This window comes from Bactrocera tryoni, chromosome 3 (assembly GCF_016617805.1).
Source record: "Bactrocera tryoni isolate S06 chromosome 3, CSIRO_BtryS06_freeze2, whole genome shotgun sequence".
NCBI classification, from domain to species: Eukaryota; Metazoa; Arthropoda; class Insecta; order Diptera; family Tephritidae; genus Bactrocera; species Bactrocera tryoni.
Genome location: NC_052501.1, coordinates 25,401,758 through 25,428,671, shown reverse-complemented (window position 1 = coordinate 25,428,671; position 26,914 = coordinate 25,401,758). Strand labels below are relative to the sequence as shown.

At 37.2% G+C, this 26,914-nt stretch overlaps 1 pseudogene; it reads right to left on the bottom strand.

Annotated features, from left to right (window-relative positions):
* Positions 1-26,914, bottom strand: part of LOC120772722 — a 198,279-nt pseudogene that overhangs the window by 8,590 nt on the left and 162,775 nt on the right.

Below are 26,914 nucleotides of genomic sequence, written 5' to 3'. Positions count from 1 at the left end.
ACCTCTTCGTCGATGATATTGATATCATCATTGATATCTGAAAGTATTCGACGCAGTACCCGCCAGGGGAGCAGAGGAAGAGGAAGACCTCCAATCCATTGGAAGGACTAGTTGGAGAAGGACCTGGCTTCGCATGGAATATCCAATTAGCGCCACGTAGCGTGAGCTCTTAATTGTAACGGAAAGATCCTCCGCCTAACGGTTATATTTTTTTCTTATTATTTTTATCAACCAATTTTTCAGAATAGCAAGCGAAAAAACATATTTTTTTTTACCCACCCTAATATACACAATATATACATGCTTCATACACAAGTTATTGCAAATTTTTATTGATTTCTCTATGCTCAACGAGCAGGCATTGGAAAGTGCCAAACAAAACCGCTAATATTCGCACTCACTCTGTCATTTGAATGTTTTATTGAGCAGATTTTCAAGTGCACCCGCAATGGCACTGGCAACAGCTGTCTGTCTGATAATATATTACTTTTGCGAGTCGATTTGAGGCTTTTATGGCAGCAATATTGGGGGTGTGCAGCCACCCACACAGTCTCATGCAAATAAGCAATTTAGAGGCAATATGCTTGAATGGGAATTTGCAACTGTAGGGATGAGGGAATATTTAATCGCTAGTGCACACACATGCATACACTGGAGCGTCTGTTATTTCCAAAGTTTAATTTTTTTTTTAAACTCTCCTTGAAGTCTTTTTTCAGGTTAAATCTCGCTTAAATTAGTTTTCTTTTCCCATATACATATATAAAATGGTTTTTTTAGATCTTTGAATATTCTAATTCAAAATTTTTTCGACTGCAAAAATAATCCGATTATTTTTTTTCCAAAAATTATTCCTAAATTAGAATTAAATAATTAAAAGTTGGACGCCGGAAATGTGATATCTGAATTTACCTATGCATTGAGTTCTTTATCTTAATTTGTAATTTCTGTGTTGCTCATACGACATGGTGTACTATATGAATGCAGTACATTGAATGCATAACTTTAACTGCGTATAATTTGTAACATAATGTTTAAACACACACACACGATAAGCGAGTCATGCATTATTGGTCAGGCAGCAATCCACACGTACACGTAAATTACCATTTGGTACGGCTAATGGGCCGACAGCGTCATTGGGCCTTACTTCTTCCGTGATGAACAAGAATGGCACGTTACTGAGAATGGGAATCGCTACCGCTCAATGATAACCAAATATTTTGGAATTGGATGATATGGACCTGCACAATATGTGGTTAATGGCCCAATCAATTGGCCGTCTCGCTCGTGCGATTTGACGCCGTTAGACTATTTTCTGTGGCCTACAGCAAGTCTATGGCCTATGCCAACAAGCCAGCGACGATTGATGAACTTCGTTCAAATATCAAACGTCAAATTTCAGCAGTATTGGCCGATTTATGCTCGAAATCCGTCGAAAATTAGGATCAGCATCTGGACTTCTGCACACGTGACTGTGGTGGTCATGTAAAACAAATCGAGTTGGGTGCATACAAAAATTCGACCCGTGTTCGTGTTCGTTCAATGCAAAGTTTTTCTCGAAATTTTTAAAATCCACTCGCGTGTACCATGGTGGCCGCATGATTGCGTTTATCACTTCGGTTTTCTATTACAGAAATTCAATAAGTGTGACTTTAAAAATTATTATAATATTAATAACATGCAATAATGGGTTAGGGGGTTAAATTTTGGTAGAATCGACGATTTTATACTCTAGCAATTTGATTATTATGAAAAAATGTAACATCCGAACTTAGTCATTCTTTAATTGTTTAATATAAAGCTTTGTTTTTGTTTTTGAAGATAAATCACACTCGATCCGGGATACTGGGCATAAAGTCTGCTAAACTAAAGCATAATGATTTAGTATATGGGAGCTGCACTAAACTGACCTAAGTTTACTGTTGTACCAAAAGTTATCACAAAACCAGAAAAAAACGTTAACTTCGGCTGCACCGAACCTATAATATCATTCACAAGTGCCCTTTTTTTATCATAAGAGAGTATAAAAAGATTTTAATCTTGATTTTGATCGGCCAGCGTGTATAACAGCTATATGCTATAGTGGTTCTCTCTGAACAATTCCTTCGGAGATTGCATGCCAAATTTCTTGAAGATATCTAGTCAAATAACAAAGCACTCCATATAAGCACTTGATTCCGTTTGTCCAATTTATATGGGAGCTTTATGTTATGGTAGTCCGATTTCGGTTTCGATAAATGATAAATGAACAGCGTCTTGGTAAGAAAAGTATGTGTGCAAAATTTCTGGAAGATATGCCAAAAACTGAAGGATTAGTGTGTATGTATACAGACGGACATGGCTAAATCAACTCTGATCGTCCCATTAATATATTGTAAAGGGTGATCCATTTCAAGGTTCTCTACTTACAAAAAATATACACAGAAATTTCAAATTTATTGAGGAATGCTTATTATCATTTGAAAGAACATTTTTTTCATTTATTTTTGAAGATTTTTTTTTATTTTTTTTATTTTATAAAAGCTTACATAATAATACAATTATTATACAAACTTAAGAAAATACGCAGCACTAGCATCATGGGCTATCGGCCGAATTTTTTGAAGATTATTTCTATCAAATGTTGGTTGCGGCTATGTCTCAGATGGTCCATCCATTGAGCCCAATTTTGGATGGCTCGCTCAAGCATTTCGACTAGTAACTGGCGAATTACACTCGCGATGTTCTCCTAAATTGAAGAGGGATTGTTCGCATAGACCTTAGACTTTATAATCGGTGTGATACTCACATGATCTTAGTGGCCAATGGACCGGCCAATAACGAGAAATTATCTGCTCACCGAAGTGTTCTCTTAATGTTGATTAAGTTGAAGGAGTGGTACCGTTCAACAGGAAACCAAATGTCTCCGGGATCATGAGCTCCAATTTCAGGCATGTAATAGTCGGTTAACATGGCGCGATAACGGTAGCCATTGACGGTTACGTTAAAAAAGTTGAACGATTTGTAAACGTTGTTCAGGCTTAAGTCTTTACGTGATAAAATGCCAAACAATACTGGGCAAAAATAACGTGACACGACTCACGCCTGATTTGTCAAAAAATGCTTATTGAAAAATTAGCTACACTTGGATCACCCGTTATATATATAATACATTGTAGGATCCTTCTGGGTGTTACAAACATCGTGGCAAATAAAGTACATACACACTTTTCAGGGTATAAAAATTGAAACAAAAACGTGTAACCAAAAACATTCCAAAACTGGTAGGAGATTTCAAGGCAAAAAGCTAAATAGCGTAACAAAAAGACACTGTGTAGAATTGCTATAAAATTTAACAAGGCATAAAATGGTAAATTTCGACTAATTATTCGGCATTTTAATTGCCCATGATTTACACAACTCGCAAAAATCAATAGCAACACTGAATTGTTGTAGAAATTAAGTAAAGCATTCAAATTTAAAAAAAAAAAAACAAAAAGAAATAAATAGTTTTTAAAGAAAGTTTAAAAATGACGAAAAATGCCGTAAAATATTTATGCTTCTAAGGAAGTGAACGCCTGAGTGTAGCTGGAGAGGAAAAAGCGTAAATACATACATACATACATACATATGTACAGGCACAGCAAAAAACTTTGACACACCAAAAATGAATGCTTGAAAATGCCGAAAGCAACGCGCGACCTTGAGCAATCGGAATATTTGCGGTATAAAAAAGACATAAAAAATGAAAAACAAAATCATAAAATGAAAAATAACAAGTTACAATAATCAAATAATCAAAGTAAAATGAACATATTTAGTTAGCAAAGAGGAAAAATTGCAAAATCAAATGACTCACCAAGCAAAACATAAAAATAAAAAATAGAATTACAGTGCAATTACTTTCGTTCTCTTCTGCCGCTCTAACCGCTGAGCTAGAAATCCAAGAGCGGTTGCTTGTCGCATGGTCGAATCGCTATTTAATAATGCATCAACCGTTCACGTTGCCGAAATACACGGTGCGATAAGAATTTGTCATCGGCAAGAAATGAAAGAAGGGAAGTTAAAAGTGCTTAAAATGAAGGTGCTTTGGCTAAAATGTACTAGTGATGTCACTGTACTTTGAAACGTTGGATTTGTTTTAGGGTAGAAAGTAAAAGTAAACTTTTCAGCTGTTTAAAAATTTGCTGAATGACAGTGCGGAGTATTGTTCCCAACTATACAAAAGCGTTTTACCAAAAGTGAACGCAAAAAAAGTGATCAGCGATGGAATTCAAACGTAATAGTGTGATTGCTTTATATTTAGCTGGAAAATCACAGCCAGCAATTGTTCGTGAGCTCAAACACCATAATGTGAATGAAGTTTTTGTTTATCGCACCACCACTCGTCACATTGATACTGGTAGCATCGCAAAACGCCATGGAGGTTGTCATCAAAAGACTGAAACGTTACGTGAGATGCTTCGGAAAGGTAAGAAGCGACTTAAGCGAAATCCACGACGAAATGCCAATCAAATGGCTAAAGAACTGAAAATATCCGACCGCAGCATCCGACGCATATTGAAAAATGAGCTCAAGGTCAAGCCTTACAAGTTCTAAAAGGCCCATAATCTCACACCGAAGCTGCAACAAGTAAGAATTGAGAGAGCGAAACAGTTGCTTCGCTTGGTCGAAAGCGATCAAATTCCGAACATTGTGTTTTATGACGAAAAAATTTTTCCAATTGAGCAATTCGTAACCTCTCAAAACGATAGGGTTTACTTGGCCGAGCGTTCATACGAGAATCTAAGTTATCGGTAGGCCACCAGGAGGCAGCACCCGCCACAAATAATGGTTTGAGCCGCTGTCACCGCAGATGAGCGCTCTCCAATTATTTTCATCGAGCCTGGGGTCAAAGTAAATGTGACATATTATCGGGAAAGTATTCTGGAGGCTGCTTTGAGGCCCCGTCTCACAAAGCGCGGCGTTCCGAACTTCATTACGACCACACAATGCCTCTCGAATTCACCAGATGTGAATCCAATGGATTATTCTCTCTGAGCCATTTTAGAGAGCAAGGTTCGAAGTAAAAAATACACTAGACTCGAGATGCTGAAGAAAGCCATTGTCCGTGAGTGGGCCAAAATACCGGCAAGTCACATTCGGGCAGCTTGCGATTCGTTTTTTGACCGTCTCAAGGCCATAGTTAACGCAAAAAGTGGTCATGTTGAGCAAAAGTGAATTGATCCTGAATTTATGATTATTTTCACACATTTTGTGACATTTTTTTACACTAACTCAATATATATTTAATTCTCTTCGGTTGAGTATATATCATAATGAAATAAATGTGGAAGAGATTGAGGAGATTTAAGTATAATCTTCGCTGCCAGAAAGTAAAATTTTGTAATAAAAATAAGGGAGCCTATAACCTTAAAATTAAGTCGGGTAATAAGAACTTTTTCAACAATTTTTTGCTCATATAAAAAATGAAATATTTTATTCGAATTTTTCATTGTTACAAACATACGCTATTAGCAAATAAATTATGAAATTTTGTTCCCTCGGAAAAAGATGCGGCCGCGTTAGCAGGATAACTTCTTACAGGATCATCGAAAGTGAAAGAATACGTGGTTTAGTTAAAACCTTGACTTAGAACTTGGACGTATAAAAATTGAAAATTGGATTTTTTGCAGACGTTTTTCCAAAAAATGAAAATTTCGGTGAAAATTTTGCGACATCTTCTTTTTCAAATTGTTGTAATCGAAAAAAACCTTCGTGCAAGTCTTTAGAAATTGTATCTCAAAGGCTTGTGTAAAATTTCATGAAGATCGGTTGAGTAGTCCTCGAGAAAATTACAGTTTCGAGAACAATGCGTTTAAAGACGACGCACTTAGCCTAGCTAGCCCTGAGCGCACAAGTTCTCAAAGCTGTGTTTCCGAAACTATTACTTGGATCAACTTAAAAATTTAGGTAAATATTCTAAAGATGTTGTAGCATTTAATATAACAATAAAAAATATTCGATTGTGTAAAACCCGAAAACCCATGTCATTTAGCCGGCTTTGTTCCGCACAAGTCAGGTTTACCTGAACTTAGTTCTTCCTTACTTGTTAGACATTATAATTTTTGAACCCTTAACATTTCATTTCCCTAACCCAAGCAAATTTTCTTCACTTAATAAATCGATTTATGTAAAGCTTTTCATTAATATAAGGTTTTAGTTGCATAAGAATTTTAATTTATTACATTACTGCTAAGTTGAGAGCGCTCATAAACAGTTATACCTACGTGTGTCCCGTGTGAAATTACATTCAAGTAATAAATCATTGCAATTAATAACGCTTAATTCAAGCGCGAATTAATTTTGCCCAAGCACTTAAAATTAATAGCCAATAAGTTTGTTAATTAACAATTTATGTAGGACGCCAATACTTTTAGTGAGAGCGCATAAAATCTGGTAAAGAAGTATTTTAATAAAACAAGTGGTTTAGGTTTACCAAATAGTTGAGGGAGAAAAAAAAATTTTGTAGTTAGTTTCGAAATTGAGATTAGATTGGTACAAAATCTTGGACTCATGGTTGAATTTGAAATGACTTTGTTAAAAAAGTCTGGCAGCAAATTTGAGTTATATTGACGACCATCGGTACGAGCGTCGACTGCATGTAACTGCGAGAGAAAAAACATGCGGGTTCCAATTTCTAGCTAGTCTTCACTAGCTATGTGATCGATTTTCTCTTACTTTTGAAATCTTTAAGATTCAAACTCAAGGCACACTGTTGCTGGAAATAAACTTCCGGCTTACTGTCGCGATATGTACCATATTATAAATTTTTTTATGTATTTTGGGCGAGTTAAGAAAATTTTTTTTGATACATTTAAAAAAATAGTGGTTGCGGCTTCCCTTTGGTTTACTGCCGGTATTTCGTTGGTTCACGGTGTGCGCACATGTCAGTAAAGTAGACAAACAAGTGGACAGACGGACGAACATACGGACGGATGGAATGACATACAAAGATGGACAGGCGGAAAGATATGTATTCGTAGCGTTGGTAATAATGGAATGTGGAGTTTAAAGTGCAATGGTCACTTTAGTGAATGGCAAAAATGCAAAAACAACTACAGCAATACCAACAAACAACACGAATTTTATACAAAGTACATATGTCATAAAAAACATCGAGTGTTGTTTTTTTGAAAACACTGATTCATTTATTTCTTAATTAAAATTAAATTTTAATTATATAATAATTTCAAGCTATTGCGCGGTGGTTACCTTTATTGTGCGTGACCTTCCAGTGATTTATTAATGCAGTGAGTGCTTGTACACCCTGTCACGAAAGTATCGGAAATTCTTCATTTCCCCCTCTCATCTCCCACTTATATGGAAGACAGGTGATTTTTTTTCCTCGGTTGGTACAACTGTCTTTAATTATGATTCCAAAAATTAGTGCGATCTGTTAGCCAGTGTGTTTACAGCAGCTGTTTATGTCAGTCGACCTCAGTAGAGAGTTTGTCGAATTTTAAAATTTAAATCAACCTATTTGCGTTAAATTTTGACCAAACACTCAACAAATATCATTGAGCAAGCACCGTATTCACCTGATATGGCCCTCTGTGAATTTTGCTTTTCTCCACACTGAAATATCCGGTTCGGGGAACACGCTTCGACTCAATTAAAGACGTCAAAACAAATTCGACCTGAGAGCTGATTTAGTACGAAACTAAGCGCTGTGTAAAAACTGTAACTAAAAAAAAATATTCAGCGGCTGTGAATCGGGGCACAGCAAGAATAAAAACAGTTTATTAAAAAAATAATAATTAAAAATGTCGAACACTGCGGACATATTACAACGCCAAAAGAAAAGCGATCTACGCCTAGAAGAGATCACTTTTGAGAAGAAGCTGCGCGTAGAAGACATTAGATTTGAGGAAATAACTCTAGAATATATATGGAGGAGAGCCGAAGATAATAGGAAGCGAGTCCAGGAGCTCAAAAAGGTACTAGCTTCCAAAGAAATGGACATAGGGGCTGGAGGAAATAGCCCAACTGCCAATAAAATGATAAACCTCATAGAGCAGGCAATAGAGAAAAGAGCGGAAAAAATTCGATATACAATTGCAGAGGCAAAAATAAATATAAACACTGGAGACGAAACTGAAATCGAATTTTACGAATACCGTCTCAAGAACTTATAGATCTGCATGGAGAGAAATATTGGCGAACTAACATTAAAATACAGCAGGTCGTGTAATAATTGGGAAATTGAAGATCTATCGTATGAAGTCCCCGACACTTTTCGAATGTTAAAAAAACAAAAAAGCAATTGAACAAATGAGCTATGCGTAGAAGATATTATTTTTGGAAAGCTGCGCATAGGAGATATAACCTTCGAAAACCATCGCATAGATGACATATCGAAGGAAGACAAGCTGCGCGTAGAGGAAATTACTTTTGAGGAGCAATGTGCATTTAATGATGTGAACAATAAAATGTCTCCTTTGGAAATTGAGGATAATGGAAAAAATGAGATAAAAGAACTTGCAGAAAGAGATGTTGAAGTTGATGACACAACGGACACAACGGACAAACGAAACAGGATGTTAAAGCAAGCACCTCCTTAATTAACGAAGAATGAGAAGACTTTAAGAGGCGTTTCATTCCCTGGGAGAGTCCTCATTTCGGAGGAAGTAGGGAGGCTGGTTATGTTATTACAGATACAACATTGGTTCTTCGATGACGTTGAAGGTATGATAGCGGAAGCTGCAGTACTGAATCCAAAAGCCAAGAAGAAGAAACGGATGGGATGTTTACAAACCAAACACATGCAACAATCACCGAAAGACGAAAGCAGTGAAGAAGTGAATACTAAGGTGCAAAAAAAGAAGCGTCACATCAAAGGTACACCGTCGTCCGATGTAAAAGAGGAAAAGTCGGCAGGATACCTTTGAAACGAATTTGAAGAAATATTTATGAGCAAACTCTCATTAATTCAAAACAGAAAGGCGCATAGTCATCGTGAACGTCACTTAGTTGACGAACATGTAAAGACTTTTTCAATTCCCCCCACCAGTGGAAAGGTTGATAAAGTCCTTATTGAGTTTAAAACAAAAACAAAAACTTGGATACTTGCATTTCTCACAAATTTTGAGGTTATGTGAAAAATATGTCAATGGGAATAATTAAGATATTTTAAGATGATGCTTATTGATTTTTTGGATATTCATGGTTTTGTGCATCATGAATATGTTCCGGAGGGCAGAACGTGGAACCCGTTTTCAGTCTATCAAAGGATAAAAAAAGGAGCTGAATGCCATCATAAAAATGAAGAGCGTTTCTAGGATGGGGAAAAATCGTTGGCATAAGTGTATTACATCTGGTGGGGACAACTTTGAAGGCGACAAAACAAATATTGATGAATAAGTACGTTTTATTTACAATTTCCGGGTCCTTTTTGCCACAATGTATATTTATAATTATTGGTTCTATTTCCATAAATTTTTTTAAATTCTAAATTAAAGTAAAAATTGGCAGTAAAAGCATGAACGTTGTATTTGACTATGTGTTACTCATACGCCCCACCAACAAAATAGCACCGTTTGATGGGTCGTATGAGTAACCTAATGTAAAGAGGGGATATAAACCGCCTTAACCTACATATTATCTTTACACTTTACAGTTTATTATTTATTTAATATTTTTTTTTTTAACTTTAATAATTTTTTTAACATCGAAAATCGCTTTTTTAGTTTAAATTTGATGAGTATTTCTCAATTAAAACAGTTTGATATACATTTTTTGTTATTACGGATGGGACAGAATTGGATAAACCACTTACATTGATTCATATGATCGTGAGTGCACTAACCAAACTCCATTTATATCCCGTGACATTCTTATTTTCTTCTTAATTAACTCGTGCCATCTCATTTAACAATTCATAATTTGATTTGAGCGCATTTTCGTTGTCAAGGCGAGGGTGAGGTAATACAAGAATTTCAATTAAATACACGTGGCAAAAGCATAAAACTACTGGCCAAGTGACCAAGCAAGGTGACATACAACGTTCACTTGCTTTCAATTGAAGTATTGTTATCCTTTACAGCCACTTACAGCTAGCCTTGCAGAGGAACATGTTCTAGATAATTTTGAAAAATATTGTAAAGTTCCCAGTTCTTGGTCATAGGAATACATTAGCACACTTCTAACGATTTTCACTTATCACTTAAGTCTAGCAGACCACCAGCATGGATTGACACACTTACGACGTCATAATGCCCAGATAGTTGATGGTGCAACCGAGCCGCTTCTTGGGCAGAAACAGATGTGAGTAAAATTTGAGATCAATATTTCAAAAGCTGTGGGACCAGTTCGTATATATAAATACATACGGACGAACAGATAAATGGACATAGTTAAATCGATCTAGTTCTCCGACGTTCTGGGTGTTACAAAATTCGTCGAAACTTAAAAATATTCTAGTTATCCACATTAGTTCAGACGGAGACTCTTACCATGTAAAACTTTTGAAGAAATATTAATAAATAAATGAGAGGGGTTTAATTATAAGTCTTTTCGATCAGGCCATCACCAACCACAACTAATAATAAGCCAAGATTTAGTACTATGCTTTGTCAGTGTAACACTTCACAACTCTTTAACCTTCCTTTATGGTAATACAACTGCAGACTGCCAGTAGATTGGGTTGCAAAGATTTCCTTTTGATGGTTGAATTTCAGTTATATATTTCAGATTTGATATTTTCTAACAAAAGTCAACTATAGGTACGAGGGTCTTAATATTCGGTACCTAGGGACTTGAACAGTTTTTATTGGACTTAAACAAGGTCATAAGGTGCCATACACTAAAGGCATTCCTTGTGCAAAGTTTAATTCCATTATATTAATTGTTTCTTGATTTGCGTACTGAAAACCGAGTGAACGATGTGGTATTTAAAGTTGTGCTTTATGGGAAGTAGGCGTGGTTATTATCCGATTTCGCTCATTTTCACAATGTGGCATGAGACTATGAAAAAAATGCCACGTACCAAATTTTGGTCAGTCGGGTACCGAGATATGATATTTCACCAAAAAGCAATCGGAAGACACGTCGTAAGGCAGAAGGAGGTACGAAACCGCCTACATATTGCCACATGGAGAGAGTTGTAAGATGACAAGCTGAGCGTAAGAAGAAGCATAATTTTCTTAAAGAACGAAAGCACATGGTTGCAATTTAGTGGTTGCTTATTGCTACTGGTCCGCCATACCCATTCACAATTACACGACGATAGCGGCGAATGCGTGCCACTTGCAATTGAATTTAATTTTACTAACCTTCGCTTAATTTTCATCTTGTGTCTTCTGCAGCGTCCTTCCTTTCCCATTACCACTACTATTTCTTCTGGTGGTGCTCAACTGTCTGCGCTAAGCACGCTCAGTTTGTTTGTGCTGTGTAAATTTGGACATGAGTGAGAGTACTTACTTCTACTTGACGATGCGCTGACATATGCCGAAGCGCGTCGCTTGAGTCCACTTGTGCCGTCATTATTGCTCCCGACGGGCAGAAATCGCGATAGTGAGAGCAACGTTTTGAAGAGGTCAGTCACGTTTTGATCCTCCTTGGCGGAGCACTCCAGCACTTTCGCTCTGCAAGTGAGAAAATAATGTAACTGATTAAAATTGGGGTGTTCAAGGAAAACAATTGTTACGAGTACAAAAAAAAAATAAATTTTTTTATTAAATTTTGTTTTATAAAAATTAATTTTTTTATTAGATGAAAGAAAAACAAAACTGCAAACTGTGATGATTGTATTGACATAAGAAAGTTAATAACAAGAAAAAAATTGTATAGTATCCGTCACAAATACAAAAGATTCCCTACGAGAATTTGATTTTGATCGTTGACTTTGTATGGCAGCATGTATGTTCCGAGTGGAACAATTTCTAAGGATATTGCACCAATAACTCAGCCAATTATCCACGACCAATTTCTTGAAGATATCTCGTGAAATGAAAAAGTTTTTCATACAAGCACTTGATTTTCATACAAGGCTTTTAATATGAACGCTATACAAGCAGACCATTACGGACAGCAAACGACGCCATATTTTTTCCCGCTCTTTCTACATTTCTCTTCAATAACGGTTGCTTTGTTATCGTGGAAAGATATACGATCCAACAACGAGTCGAAATTATTAAAATTTGCTACCGAAATACGAAGTCAATGGCCTCAATTTGAAAAGTTTTTTTTTTCAATAAGAGCGGGATATCAATGAAATTCTTTATTCCTGTGAGAGTACCATTGCATCACAAAAAATTAAAGTTTGTTGCGGTTTATAGGCAGACTATAACGACTGAACGAAAGTGGAACGAAGCGGCACCGCTTATAGAATCACTCATACATTCACTGACAACTAGTGCTTTTGTTGTTAATCCCGCTATCCTTGCGTCATAGCGTCATATGCAAGCATAGGTCTATATAGATAGAGGCAGGTAAAAGTCCAAATAGTACCAACGGTGTTTATCTCTTGCCAACCAGCTGAGGCATATGTTAGTTTTAAGGAATTAAAGTGAGTTGTTTATTATTATTATTATTATTTTTTTGTTTTTCATAGCACCTCCGCTTTGTGACATGTCGCCGAATGCCTTTTAAAGTTGGTTTATGACACATGCGTTTTTTTGCTGATATTCACGTGAGAAATCAGCTTAGCAGCTTAGCAATTGTAAATTTATTTTGAATAGCATGCATTTAAATTGTATTTTTAATATTTTATTATTAATAATAATAATAAAGTAATGGAATTTAGAGTTGCTACAAATTGAGCTTATGAATATGGTATTTCTAATGCAGCGCTTCCACCTACAAACAGTTCAACCTTTACCGACTTTGGAGCCAATTATAGTTAGGTTGCATGCTTATTTCAACCACTGTTGCGTGCCACTAGTCGTAATACCCTGAAGTATGCCACGTTTTACCACTTCAATGCTCTCTCGCACTTGTTTCGATAAGTTCCTCAAATATTTTCGGTAATTACTTTCAGGTAAGGTATGCCATTCACTAATTGGTGGCAGCAGTCGTTGCTATAGCTCTTGCCACTTACATATATGTTTGTATGGCGCAGAATGTCTACGCAATCACTGAACATGATTTAAGTACTTAAGTGACTGCATAAAGCTGTTGGAAACTAACTGTTTCACTTTGCTAAATTGGCAACTGGCAGCCACTTCAGGCAGTGAATAACTCCGAAATGGGTAGGCATTAACCAGAGGCACCCATAAGAACACATACATATTGGCTTCATTGACGGTTCAATGAGGGAGTTGAGTGCCGATTTGAAACTGTTTCGTAGACAAAGTCAGTGCAATACTTTAACTAACATACAGACATACATACATACAATACGATAGTTTGTATTTACACTTACGGGGAAAATTAAGCTATGAAGGCAATTCATTCAGAGAAAACAACAGTTTGGTGTGGTTTATGGGCAGGTGGAGTCATCGGTTAATATCTCTTCAAAAATGATGCCGGAGTGACTGTTATCGCGCCATGATAACCGACTATTTGATGCCTGAAATTGAAGTTCGTGATCTCGGAGGCTCCAAGCCTTTTTGGTCGCTTTGAGTGAAAAGATTTCGTTAGAAAGCAATGTATAAGAACCTGCTGGTCAAAAAACAAGAACCTAAAGTAAATTCCGGGTAACCTTGGATCTCTGTAAGTTTCCGTACGAGCTTTAAAGATATCAGTATAATCAAACATCTAAAATTCTTCAAAAAAAATTACGAAACTGGATGAAGGAAGAGGGTATTACCTTCCACATTGGAAATATCAAATTAACAAGTAAGAGAAGGGCTAAGTTCGAAGTCAAGAAACATTTTATACTCTGAAGAGAAGAAAAGTGATAATCGAGATTTCATAGTACGTCATTTACATATTTTTCAAATACCGTATTTTTGTAAAGTTTTATTCCGCTATCATCATTGGTTCCTAATGTTTATACTCGTATTATACAAAGAAGGCATCAGATGGAATTCAAAATAGCTTTATATTGGAAGAAGGCGTGGTTGTGAACCGATTTCACCCATATTTCATACATGTCATCAGGGTGTTAAGAAAACATTATATACCGAATTTCATTGAAATCGGTCTAGTAGTTCCTGAGATATGGTTCTTGGTCCATAAGTGGGCGGCGCCACGCCCATTTTCAATTTTTAAAAAAAGCCTGGGGGCAGCTTCCTTCTGCCACTTCTTCCGTAAAATTTAGTGTTTCTGACGTTTTTTGTTAGTCGGTTAACGCACTTTTAGTGATTTTGAACATAACCTTTGTATGGGAGGTGGGCGTGGTTATTATCCGATTTCTTCCATTTTTGAACTGTATATGGAAATACCTAAAGAAAACGACTCTGTAGAGTTCGGTTGACATAGCTATAGTAGTTTCCGAGATATGCACAAAAAACTTAGTAGGGGGCGGGGCCACGCCCACTTTTCCAAAAAAATTACTTCCAAATATGTCCCTCCCTAATCCGATCCTTTGTGCTAAATTTCACTATAATATCTTTATTTATGGCTTAGTTATGACACTTTATAGGTTTTCGGTTTCCGCCATTTTGTGGGCGTGGCAGTGGGCCGATTTTGCCCATCTTCGAACTTAACCTTCTTATGGAGCCAAGGAATACGTGTACCAAGTTTCATCATGATATCTCAATTTTTACTCAAGTTACAGCTTGCACGGACGGACGGACAGACGGACGGACGGACAGACAGACAGACATCCGGATTTCGACTCTACTCGTCGCCCTGGTCAATTTGGTATATATAACCCTATATCTGACTCTTTTAGTTTTAGGACTTACAAACAATCGTTATGTGAACAAAACTATAATACTCTCCTTAGCAACATTGTTGCGAGAGTATAAAAAGAAGAGAAGTGAAGAGAGTCGAAGAAGAAGAGAAGTAAATTGAAGAGAAGAAAAGGGAAGAGAGTCAGATATAGTGCAAATGAAAAAGGTTAGATTTAGCTTTAAGAAAAATGTCATCCCCGACCTGTCTGCCATTGAACTAACTCTTCAAAATGCTTATAAGATCTGATTCAAGCGAATTACGACAATGGTATAGAATATATTTGTGGATTATCGCAACGCTTTGTCTCTGTGGTTTGAATCTCATAAAGAAAACATTTCAGCTCTTCTCTCTCAACGTTTTTGGGGCGGCTTTAAGCGCTTTGTATGCCTGGTCGAGGAATAAAGTTGCTTTGAGCTTTACTTTCCTTATTGCGGTCTCCATGTTGGCTTTACAAAACATCCGTTACAATAAGATTGATGCACTCGAGTTTAAGGTAACATAACCTCTACGGCCGCTGTGTAAAACATATTGCTATTGCAGTCCAAAACTTTCCCCGAAACAAAGCTGAACTTTTTGCATATTTAACCGTTTTCCTAACTTTAAAGTTTCAACAGCCGTCAATATGCAACTAGCATTTGAAAATTTGATGACTTGTTTGTCTGCTTGTGTGGACTTGACATGCATTTTAGTTTTTCATGAAAATATTCGCCATGAACTGGAAATATTGCTAGAATTTTCTTTTTACGAGTTCGCAAGTCAATTGAAAAGTTCCCGGTCTGAAACATAGATGGCGCTACTAAAATGAAATTCATATGATTTTTAGTTAGCTCTAAATTTTAAAAAGCGCGAAACAAGAAATTGGCTTTATGACGAGTTTGTAGACACTGTCCCCGCACTGCACCGAAGACGTTGAACGCAGCGGACACCTAAAATGGGTTGTTACCGACCTAAACATCAAAAAAGTCCATAAAATAAAACTGGATGACCAATAAGTGAATTTGTTGAGATATTTCCTCTTCCCCTCGTTCACTACAAGCGGAACTAACGATGAATTCACGAATATTTGGATATAAGAATGCCCACTGCAAAGTGGGTGCCACGTGAGTTCAGTTTAGACTAAAAACAATGACGAGTTGATGATACGGATCCCGAATTTTCAAGGCAATGCACCGTGTTCACAAGCCAGTGTAACCGATGGCAAAAATCCATGAGCTGGGCTTCGAATTGGTTCCGCATCCACCGTATGCTCTAGATCTGGCGCCCGGCAACTATTTCCGGTTCTCACATCTCATAACAATGCTTGCTGGGAAGAAATTATCGTCGAATAAAGAGGTGATCACCGAAACTGGAGCATAGTTTGAAGCTAAGGACAAATCGTGCTACAAAAATGGTATTGGAGGGTCGCTATAAATAGTTTATCATCCTTGAAGAGAACTTTTTGAATAAAAACTTTTCAATTGACCTGTTAGAAAACCTCTAGAAAATATGTTTGCCTGTCTGTGCGTCAGTTTGCTGATTGCGTAAAATTTCAGCCAACTATGCAGCAAACCGAGAAAGTTACTACCAACGCCAATGCTTCTCCAACGACGCCTTTTAGCAGCAACGGTAAGTTCGTCCAGCGTTGCGCCGTAAAATTGTTGCCACAAAGTTCTATGTCGCCAGCGTTGGTGCAATACTACACACATTGGTGCAATACCTTTAAAGACAGGCTTCCTTCTGGGCAACCTTCGCCCTCCACAACTGATGAAAATATTAAAAAAGTGGAGGATACGGTGCTCGAAAATCGTCAGTAAAGTGTCGACGCGTATCGAGAAAGCTGATGAGAATTATAATTGTCGATGAGACATGGTCAATCCAATTAAAATTTTGACGCTAGTCAATGTGAGGGGAAGAGCTAAAAACTGGTATAAAATAGACTTCGCGAAAAAAACAGAGCAAAACTTATAGAATTTCGTACAAATTGGCTTTTTGCGCATTTTCCACACACAAAAGAACACAATGAAAGATTTTTTGTTGTTGTTATTATTGTATTTTATTTCCGAATGCTTGTTTGTGCGCTGGGGTGTGTTGGATTCGCTGACCTGTGTGTGCGCTTGTTTTACGCGTTGTATTTATAACGGTTATTTTTGGAGCACAACTATTGTTTCACGTTTGCTTCGTTGTTTTTGGTTTCTTTTTGTTGTAAGTTTTCGTTTTTTTTATGGAACCTATGGCTTTATGTTTTTAACATGTCAGCAACAATGTCTCAGCTGGGATGCTACAATTACCAGCGCTTTAACACCGAAAAGCATGCTTCACCAAGCAAAATGCGAGCGCGAAACAAAGCCGCAGTGTGTTTGTGCTGTTGTTGTAGTTTTTATACGCTACGAAAGCGATTTCTGAAATCTAGCAGCTATTAAAAGCGTTAGGGTCATTCGGTTGTTTTTAGTTTTGTTTTATAGAAAAATTCAAAAATTGTTTTTGCTTCAGCGAAGTTGTTTACTTTGTTGTTTTACTTGTTGTTTGTATTTATTTTCTTATAACTGAATTGTGTGAAAAATCAATTTTCCAATAGTTCACTTTATTTAGCAATTGTTTTACTTTTGATAAACATAATAAAAATCTGCCTAGATATGCCTTTATACTTTAAAGTTCGGACTAACTCAAAACGAAGGCTTATAAAGTCTTTACTCAGCATTTGAAAACTACTTTTATAGCCTTCCGTTGAAATTCCGTAGAATCGTTAGTTTCAGTTAAGAATATTAGTGAATAAGTGGCGTATTTGGAAACAGGCACTCTTAAATCCTGATGAAAAATTGCTTATTTGAGTTTTTAACTATAAATTGAGTCTGAAGTCCGCAAAACTTGAAAATCTCAAACGAGGGCTCTTAAGAAAAATTTTGGTAACGCAGGGCGTGTATGAAGCTTCAGGCTGTGCATAGTTTAGTCAAAACTTTTTTTGTGTTTCCGAAATGAGTATTCCTAAAAAAAGTGACTCGCAGGTTAAGAGAAAATTATTACTTGTTTTTTTCGCAAATCTAAGATGCATGTCGCTTGAATTTTCCCTAATTAAGTATTAGAAGTGCCGTGAAATTCTTCTTTTTCTTCCTTATTGGCGTAGACACTGCTTACACGAATAGTTGTATAGCCGAGTTTACAACAGCGTGCCAGGCGATCTCTCTTTCGAGGCTGTTTTCTACTTTTAATTGGGGGTCTCAAGGGCCAGTCCCAAACCCAGCGCACAAATCTGGTGAGGGATGTTTCGCCTTCAAACACCCAGAGGATACTTGGTCTAACACCGGAAGTCGTGAGCTGCTTGTGAAATATGTAAAATAATCGTTTTTGGCCACTCCCAAGAGAATGGCGCTCAGAGGACTTTTCGCACTTGCGTGAGCTTCTACACCTGACTACATACTCCGCTACTCTATGTTCCTTTTGGAACAGATATATTTTGCCAAAAACCTAAACACTTAATTCACATTTTGCTCAAAATCTGATGCGACATTTTGAAAATTCTTTGAAATTTATGACACTGTTTTCATGGTTTTCACTAAAAACCACTTTTGCAACCGTGTGCGCTTTGAACTTGAACTCTTTCAGTCACATAAACAGAGCACACCTACCGGGGACAAATTTCTCAGTTTCTGCTACCCCTTCCGGCGGTAGCTGAGCCGCAATCTATGCTTATTTATGGTTACAATGGTCGCGGCGTATTGCAGACCACAGGTAAAAAAAAGCGAAATGGATGTGCGAATAATAAAAATTGCCAGGTCAACAATAACGGTAAATTGCATTGTTCCAGCAGGTCCCGCCGGGACTTGAGGCCAGGATGTTATGCACTCGATGCATATGTATGAGTGGCTTATACATATACTATATAGTACATATGTAAGAATTTAATAAACGATTAAGCGCTAACCGCTGACCACAGTGTTGTAAGCGACTCGATTGCATTTACCATATACATATTTCACATAACACGAATAAATATGCTTGTTTTCGTGTATTTCAAAATAAACTATGCTGCGATTTGGATGTTAACAGATTTTTGTCTTTGGGAAGTTTTAAAAAGATTCTTTTGATCTAAACGTTCTCTTGTAAAATGAGAGCGGTAAAATTACTTTTCTGTAGCTCCGTCTAGTTTTAGTTGTCAATAATGTTATCAAAGCGGGAGAATAAGGATCTGCAGCTGGTCACCTTTTAGCTTGAATTTCTAATCAGACACTGAGGAAGCAGCATTAAATTCGTTATTTTTTCCAAAGAAATTTATTCAAAATTAAACCTCAAGTATAATCCCTTGTATTCTTATATCGACAAAAAGGTTTTCGCTTTTATTCGTAAATCAAATTTTCACACAATGGCGGCTGCTGGGGGAGTCATCGCTGATAAAGGTAAGCAACAATTGAGCGTTTAACTTGGGTTTCGAATTCCCAAATCTGCATGGGACACATTACATATACATATGCATTTAGAAACTGGAGCTGAAAGTGTTGTGTAAAAAGTAAAGTATATTTTATGTATTTTTTGTAGATATTTTTAATATACAATTTTGGGGATGTCCATCCAGTATTGGAGCATACTCATATATTGTGAAAAATAAAAAGTTGTCTTGGTTTTCCAATCGAGCGGAGTAACGACTACTAAATTCTTCTATAGTTTGTTTTACAGTGCCATTTTTAGGTCTCGATGGAGAACTTCATTTCTAATATAAAACGCAAATTACTATAGTGCGAAGAACATTATTTGGAAAGGCTTGCTTTATACATGACTTAGCTTATTCTTCAAATGGAGGTGGGATCTTGACTCCTAAGAGGCAGTACAGCTGCGCAAACCTTAATCAGAGCTGAGGTCTCTTGGTTTTCTCGTGATCTCAAGGCCTTATGTTGGGAGCGACTCATTATATAAGACCAAAAAATTTTAATTTACCTTTATAAAAAATGAGATTTTCCAAGTGACGGGATAAAAATACAATTTTTTGAAGCTAAATGCTGCAGCGAAGATTTCTGGCCTTCTTATGATTACACAAAGTCCAAGAATTAGACGACTTGGGAAGTGTTTCGTTGGAGTATATATCAGGTTACTAAATTGTGTCAAATGGTTAAAAAGCTGGAATAATGTGTTAGAAGACCTCTTGTTAAATTGTGGAGAAACTTATTTTGCTTAGAGATTGTCAGATATCGCTCTCATGTTAAACTAAAATGGACTTGACAGGACAAAGAAACTACGAATGCAATAGGCTAGGCAGAAATTTGTAGCGCACCTATGAGTAGTAATAGTCTGCTGCTGACCTTAACCCTCATCGAGACCCTCGGGTCTGGCCAGGCATATTTTGTTTTTAAATGTTATTTAAATATATTTAGAGTGTAGCAAACGACTTGCGCTTACAGGTAGCTTCCTAGAATTTTATTGTCTATAGAATTCAGAAAAAAAATTCAAGGATATCGTATCGAAAAGGACGAAAAAAGGATATTATAATATTACACCTTAGTGCACCAATGGTGCTTGGCTAGACTCCATATATTTTGTATGAAAATATATGAACTTTGGTATGTTTCTATCACTTCGCACGGTTGATTTATCTGTTTTCATGTTCGTTACATATCCAAATTGGTTTTTACAATTATCTTGGTCAAATACTTTAGCCGCTGGAGCGTTTTAAAAGTTAAGTAAAATGTAATTTTTCTCCAAATGTTACATTTTTTGTGAACGCTATTGCCACGCCAAGCGTGAACAAGGCAGTCAATTTGATTTCAACCAAATAGAGAGGTAAGAAATTTCAAAAATGTATCTATATTGTACATACTCGTATATGAGCGTTAATACAACACGTATTTCCATACAAATGTATGTAAACTAGCCTAGGCCTAGCCAAGCACCATTGGTCTCGACTAAGTGTATCAGACCGTTGGTCTCGACAAGGGTTAAGGTATTTCATGTGTTTCCTCAGGTAAGCCATTTTTCAAAAATTTGTTCACCATATAAAAAATTAAATATTTTATTAGAATTGTTTATTGTTACAAACATACATTATTAACAATCAAATTTTGAAATTTTTGGAAAAAAGTATTTTAAAATCGGCCATTGCGACATCAGTTCCGGTGACCCCTCGCAAAAAAAAGAGAACTTGGACAAAGTAAAAAAGCTACAGTTGCAATCTCCAATTGGCGCCAAACAGTGAAAAAGGAGAAACTCGACCAATAATCTAGTAAACAGTCTCTACGTTAATAAAGAAGAAGAAGAAAAAATATCGCAAGCGGAACTCTTAGTAAACAAACAGCAGTTACATACACATCAAACTTCAGACGAAAATAAAAATTGTTGTACTTACGGATCAAGACTATATGTTCCTTACTTTAGTAAGTGGCTTCTTATTAAAACAGTATCAATATGGTACACTCGTGGCCACGCAAAGCTTACCACTCAACACTTTGACAACACTTTATAGCAGTACTTTTTACGGTATAGAATTTTTTTATTTAGCAATAAGTTAATGACATGTTATTTATCAAAAATATTAAAAATTAAAAACAAAACACATTTAACTGCAGAAAAAATTACTTGAAAGTTAGTGAGCTTTAGAAAATGAGCTCGAAATGTAAGAAACTGACAAGCGATGAAAAAATTATATTTTTATTTTTTTTAATTTAATTTCATTTACACTATATTTAAAGTTAATGTTTTATTTTATTTTTATTTTAAGTGAAACATGAAGTTTAGTAGCGCTATTACTTTAAAAACAATAAAATCGGCTACTTTTTTTTAAAAGGAAAGTAAATCTAGTTTGTGTTTTACTCATTAAACGTAATAAATTAAAAACTATAATCATAATTTCGTTTGCCATGGTCGTCATCAAAAGAGGGGTTTCTCATCCGAGGCTGTTTGCCGTTTTTCATTGGGGTAGGCTTTTTACGTGGCGCGTCCCAAACCCAGCGCACAACCCTATGCAGGGGATGTTTCACCTTCTCACTTTAGCTCACCTTCGAACGGATGTTCTTAGGCTAACCAGAGGATACTTGGTCAAAGACCGGAAGTCGTGAGCTGCTTGAGTCATATGTAAAAGAATCGTTTCTGGCCACTCCCAAGTGAATGGCGATCAGAGAACTTTCCTCACTTGCGTGAACTTCTACACATGACCCCATCCTCCCAACACCACCAACAATGTCAGCCTGGAAATCCAACGCAGGATTGCTCTTGCCAACAGGTGCTACTTCGGACTGAGTAGGCAATTGAAAAGTAAAGTCCTCGCTCGACGAACAAAAGCCAAACTCTATAAGTCGCTCATAATTCCCGTCCTGCTATATGGTGCAGAGGCTTGGACGATGACAGAAACCGATGAGTCGACGTTACGAGTTTTCGAGAGAAAAGTTCTGCGAAAGATTTGTGGTCCTTTGCGCATTGGCCACGGCGAATATCGCATTCCATAGAACGATGAGCTGTACGAGATATACGACGACATTGACATAGTTCAGCGAATTAAAAGACAGCGGCTACGCTGGCTAGGTCATGTTGTCCGGATGGACGAAACCACTCCAGCTCTGAAAGTATTCGACGCAGTACCCGCCGGAGGAAGCAGAGGAAGACCTCCACTTCGTTGGAAGGACCAAGTGGAGAAGGACCTGGCTACGCTTGGAATATCCAATTGGCGCCACGGAGCGAAAAGGAGAAACGACTGGCGCGCTGTTGTTAACTCGGCTATAATCGCGTAAGCGGTGTCTACGCCAATTAAGAAGAAGAAGAAGAATCATAATTAAATAATATAATTTATTTTACTTATGCTTACTAAAATAAAAAAAAAAATAAAATTGAAGAAAATCCCGAATGAACGAAAAGAAAGGCTCCCCGTTGATCTTGTAAATTTTTATTTTGCGTGCATTTCGCGGATTATAAGCCAACTGTGGCGCTGCAAATACTGCAACACCAACAACTTATACTAATGTCTTTTGCGGTTGTTTGCTTCGCCGATTTCAACAACCGCGCATTTTCCGCGTTTGCTTGTTGTATTTATGTACGTATCAATGTTTATATGTATGTGTATGCAACTTTGCCTTACAGTTCCATTTCTTAGCCGCCACTTTGTTTGCGTTTTAATTCTATTTTTCATCGCCACCGCATTGTTGTGGCCACATTTAAATGGTCACAGTTGGAGCTTGATTGTTTGTTTGATTGTGGTTTTGCTTTTTCTTATTTCTGTTGTTAACTTGGTCTGCTGATTTGTAGCGTGTTCGCAGGCATTTGGAAAACAATTGAGCGTCCATAGAGGAAAGCGCAGAGCGGTGAGTAGGGGAATGAAGAGGAATCAAGAGGAAGGTGTGTCGCCTAGTGGTAACCGCCATTTTCGATATGCTGTAATAATTACTACATTGCATTGCATTATTTCACTTGGCGCTGTGTTTGCAATGCCTTGCACTGATTGCACCGATTCCACAATCGCAGCTGCAACTGTTGCTGGCGGCGACACAATTACCCACCAACCGAGAAATGTGTGCGCGCGGAAATCCGATTAACTGCGGTTCATATCAACAGATGTCAGTACACACCCTTTCGTTTAACCTTCACCTCCATTGACAGCACTGCTCCCGCTTTGATTAGGTTGGTCACATTGAATTGCTTTCCTTGTTGATGATTAAATTTACATAAAATCGACACGCAATACAATTATTCTAATAAATTGTTTAATACTCTGACTTGTATTTATTAAACGGAAATATGTTAGTAGTTAGTTTTTTTTTAGAGCTCGCGTTTGCTTTTACTTTATATTTACTCCGTGTTACATCTCATATCTTACAAATTTTCGTAGGTGCGCTTTTTCACTTCAAACTACTCTATCATGCAGTCCTTAAATCCAACGAGGCCCCACTTTAATGCTATCAATCAGTTGTGGTTTATTAGCATATGTCCTTGACCTCAGAAAATCAAGCAAGGAAATTCCGGTGTATACAGGTAGCCCTAAGGTTTTCGTTGGTTTACTTCACGTCCCACAACTCTTAGGTATTAAGTTCCATAAATTTAATAAGTAAATAATTTTGTTAACATCACTGTAGATTTTGAAACATGATTCAGCATTGACTCCAAGGCTACTGATTAGTCGTTCAGGGGTATTGAGACTCCGGCTTACCTATTTCATATATAAACCAATAAGAAAGGGCTAAGTTCGGGTAGCAACCGAACATTTTATACTCTTGCAACTTGCTGGAATCAAAAGCCAGGAAAATACTTTACGATGTTACTATAATCTACGCAATTTTATATATACATACACCATATTTAACACTGACCTGCATATACATATATTCGGCATAAGATTTGTTGGAAAAACCAAAATCATTATACATAGTCATATACAAAATCAGCCGGATGTTCGAAAACCCTGGTAATGGTTATATGAGGGCTAGGTCAAGTTTTCGCCCAATTGTATCCTTTTGAGGCGCAATGATATACTGTTATGAGTCAAATACGTTCTGAAATTTTCATTGAGATAACTCAAATATTGGCCGATATATCTAGCGTAAAGTCACCAGAGAGTTCGAAAATCTTTATGTTAAGTATATTGGGGGACTCAGGGAAGTATTGACCTGATTCCACCCATTTTGGATACACAGAATTACTCTGTAGGAAGCGGATTCTATCTGAATTTCTTTTGCATGCCTCACATATTGACCGACATTTTTGAACAAAAGTCAACTATAGGTACTGGGATCCACATATTCGGAACCTAGGATCTTGAACAGTTTTGGTTGGATTTGTAAAATTTTTTGTCATAAAGTGGTATACACAAAAGACATAATTCGTGCAAAGTTTAATCCCGTTATATTTATTGCTTCTCGGTTTGTGTACTGGAAGGTAAAAGAACCAAGTGGTACGTAAAATTGTGCTATATGGGAAGAAGATGTGGTTATTGTACGATTTCGCTCATTTTCACAGTGTGACATAGAAATATGAAAGGAATGCAACGTTCCAATTTTTATCGAAATCGGTCAGTTTGGTCTCGAGATATGGGACTTTAACAAAAAGTGGGCGGAGATCCATGATCCAAGTCGAGATACTTTTTTTAATATTAGGTTGTCAAAAAAGTCTTGCGGTATTTTCGCTAGTTGGCGCTGAAAGCGCGTAGTTCTAGTTTTATTCGTCGCATCGGGTCATGCTATACCTTTTTGGAAAGCTCATTTCACGCGCAAACACGTGTTTGATTGATTGTCGTTTCTTTTAAGTCGTTCGTTAGTTATAGCGTCGCAAGCATGGAGCAAAATAAAGAGAAAATACGGCATATTTTACAGTACTACTACGATAAAGGCATCTCAAGCCGCCAATAAAATTTGTGCAGTTTATGGACCCGATACAGTTTCCATTTCCACCGCACAACGATGGTTTCAACGTTTTCGTTCTGGTGTAGAGGTGGTCGAAGATGCGCCACGCTCCGGAAGGCCTGTCGTCGAAAATTGCGATAAAATCGCTGAATTGGTCGAAAGAGACCGGCATAGTAGCAGCCGTAGCATCGGTCAAGAGCTGGGCATGAGTCATCAAAAATTCATTTCTATTTCAATACAAAAAAAAATTCAATAAAAATACCGCAAGACTTTTTTGACAACCCATTAGTTTTTTTTTGACAGATCACGTGTGAGTCGTTTCAAGCTGCCACGTTATTCTTGTTCGGTGTTGTTTGGGATTTCATCATGGAAAGACTTGCGCCTGAACAACGTTTCCAAATCATTCAATTTGTTACGAAAATTCACGTTCTGTAGCTCAACTTCTGGTCAACATACCTGTAATCGGCATACCGAGAGTATTAATCGCAACACCTTTACCCACCTTGAGCAATATTGGATAATATTCGACCGGTGGTCTATTCGGTCCAGTATGCAGCGAAGAAAATATAGCAGGCGTAGCTACGAAAGTACACGAAGATCGTGGGGAGTCGATTCGACGCCGTTCGCAGCAACTCGGACTGAAGTATGGGTCGCATTTTACGTCGAGATCTTAAATTGAAAGCGTACAAAATACCGCTTGACCTTCCCAAGCGGCATCGCTTCGCACCATGCACCATCTGATGTTTTCGAGCCAAATTTTCTTCAGCGATGGGGTCCATTTCTAGCTAAATGGGAGTGTAAACAAGCAAAATTGACGCATTTGGGACAAAGAATAACCTGATGAGGTTCAAGGTCTGCCATTATATCTAGATAAAAATAGCGGTTTGGAGTAGTTTGTGGGTAGTTTAAAAATCGGTTCATATTTTTTTCAAAAATGATGCCGGCAAGAATGTAATCGTCAATAACGACCGTTATCGTGGCAGAAGAGCAGATAATGTCACCTTTTTGGGCCATATAGGTCACCCTGTATATGCAGCACGCACGCACTCAGGCATTTATTACGCTTTGTTTTTATGCTTCATCAAGCATATTAACTGTTATCGGCTGCAACATATTTATTCCGGCAATTTGCATAACTGTATCCCAGTCAATTGAAAATAGGTACACGCTCGCCTACAACCGTTATGTTCGAATAAACAAATATTTTTCTCATCTAAATGTACACGTTTATTCAAAACATATATATTGTACATATAAATACCACACAACCAACCAAATGTGCTACCAACCGCCGGAGGTAGGAACCGTTTCGGGTTTACCACATAAATCAAAACGAGATGACGCCACGAAGCAAGCAAAAACAATGAGAGATGTATTAAAAAAATTTTTTGTTTACAGACACTAGAAACGCAAAAATATGCCGTTATGATGGGCAAAAATGTTTAACACACCTGCGTGACACACACAGAAGTAGACACTCTGGTGGGATGGTTATAAATAAATTTAGATTTCGCTGCACTTACCTTAGTCGCGGCAATTCACAGTAGACCCAGTCCGTGACTTCTTCCAGTCGCACCTCTCGGTGTGTATTGGCCAAATCCGATTTATTGCCGACGATAACAATGGGTATATCCTTTGGCAACCGCAATTTATGACATGAAAAGAAAGAGGAAGGTAAAAAGTTAAGTCTATTTATACGTTTGTGTTGATGTGAGAGAGTTTAGAGCTTTGAGAATGCCTGCGCTTTATTCTAGTTTGTTAGTGAAATAACAGTCATTAAGAGTCTACTAGTGATGGGCTGTTTTGGAATTTAGAGAGAAATATTTCATTTG